Genomic DNA, 1,930 nt, shown 5'->3' with positions numbered 1-1,930 from the left:
TCATGCTCTTTGTTTTTAGTCACTTCTATTCTGGTTGCTTGCTTTCAAAATTTAATAAATGTAGTTATTTATCCAGGGAATAAAACATTTTAGACAATTCAAGGATTTATATTAAAGATGAAAAATGTGGCTAAAGGATAATAAATATTAAAACTAATTTATAATGGTTTATTATTTATTTATTTGTTTGTTTTAAAGATTACGATAATGTCAAGTTTAATCTGCCAAATATACAAGTTGGACTTGTAGAGCATGTTTTGCCTGGGTGCTGCACAGTAAAACAGGTTTCTTCAAATGTTCAGTGGGGAGGGTTAAGAATGGGCCCTAGCGCTGGCCAGAAAGGTGGGGATGGGGCGGGGAAGGGCAGAGGGGACTGGCTGGGGATGAGCCATGACCCTCAGGGACCTGGGGGCACGGGCTTCCAGACTCCAGACGACAGCCCCTCTGAGTGAGCACCCAGGCAACAGAGACCGGGCAGGTGGTTGTAAACTTGTCAGCAGCTGCCCGCCCCCCACCCCCCACAATCAGTCCCTACTGTGCAACCTACGGACAAATCTTCTTACCCCACCTTCAAGGCACCCCCAACAAGAGTTCTGAATTCTAAAAACAGCAAAAACATTCGAATGGTTACATATGCGATGCTGTCCCGCATCTTTCTGTCTCAAAGATAGCAGTCGCCCCCTCCCTCCAGCCCTCCCCACCATCCCCCCAAACGATTTCTATGCCAAGATGAAGAGGAGGCCCCAGGCTGCGGGGGCTCCTTGCCGTGAAGGGCTGCTGTGGCCGCGCCAGGACCTGGCAGGGAGACTTGGCAGAGGACCTGGAGGCGCGGCCGTGCTACTTATTCAGGGACAGCGACTGCATCCGTGTTCCCGATGAAGTCGCATCATCATTTGCTTTCCTTTCTTCTTTCTTCCTGGCAGCCTCTTCCCGCTGGGTCCGGATGATCGCCAGCAGGGCAAGGTCAGCCTTGGCTTGCTCTATCTTCCCAGCTAAATGCATTTTCATGTAACGCTCTTCTGCTTTCTGCTTCTCTCGATTTCTTCTCGTTCTCTCCTTGAAAGCTCCTTGGGCCCATCCAGGTCCAGTTGTGTGACCTTTTTGGTTGTCTGTGCCACCCGGTTAGGATTCTCGATGTCGAGCCGCTCCACGCCTTTGTGCTTTTGCTGGTAATCGTCTTCTTCATCTTCACTCTCATCTGAGTCTAGGGATTTCTTCTCCTTTTGGGGGTCACCTGCAGCCCCCCTCTCTACGTTCTTCTCCTTGTTCCTCTTATTGCCTGGCCTTCTGCTTCTCAGCCTGGAGCTGTGCGTCGATCCCCTTAGGGCTTGTGTACTGCCTTGCCGGGCCTTTCTGGCCTCCCTTTCTCCCTCCTTTAGGCATCGCGGCTCCAGCCGCTACGGCGGCGGCCACAATGGTTTATTAATACCACATTGTGCAGAGCTTCAACATCCTAGTATTAATTTCCAGGTTTCAGTGTAAAATAAAATGTACACTCTGGTTTGATCCCTCTGAACATGCATTGCGTATTTATAATTTTTTTTCTGTTTTGGAGAGAACAATCAAGCTGGAAAAATATGATTTTGAATTGGTTTGATTTTCATAAAAATTTTAAAAAAATAATTTTCTGTGTAACTTATTCATATTTGAATTTTACATGCTTGTGATACAGTCCAATAATTAGGTAGATATAAAAATTATGTAAAACTTTTTTTGTAACACTTTTATCAACAAGTATTATATGAACTTGTCTTTCATTATGGCAATCAAGAAAACTTTCATTTCTATATATTTTTAATTTATATCAGGCACTGTATGTTAACTAGTTTCCTTTATTCTATATTGCCCCAGAAGTGCATCTTTTAACAAAAAAAATAGAAATTAGTTATTATAAAACAAAACACAGATATATGAGAATAAAGAAAGGAGA

General features: G+C 44.2%; 1 pseudogene; it reads right to left on the bottom strand.

Annotated features, from left to right (window-relative positions):
- Positions 1-836: 836 nt before the first annotated feature.
- Positions 837-1,404, bottom strand: LOC112821472 (28 kDa heat- and acid-stable phosphoprotein pseudogene; annotated as a pseudogene).
- Positions 1,405-1,930: the final 526 nt, after the last annotated feature.

This window comes from Callorhinus ursinus, unplaced genomic scaffold (assembly GCF_003265705.2).
Source record: "Callorhinus ursinus isolate GAN/ISIS: 27379988/994484 unplaced genomic scaffold, GSC_fseal_2.0 scaffold10, whole genome shotgun sequence".
Classification (NCBI taxonomy): Eukaryota; Metazoa; Chordata; class Mammalia; order Carnivora; family Otariidae; genus Callorhinus; species Callorhinus ursinus.
Note: the sequence above shows the minus strand (reverse complement) of the source record. Positions and strands in the feature narration are given on the sequence as shown.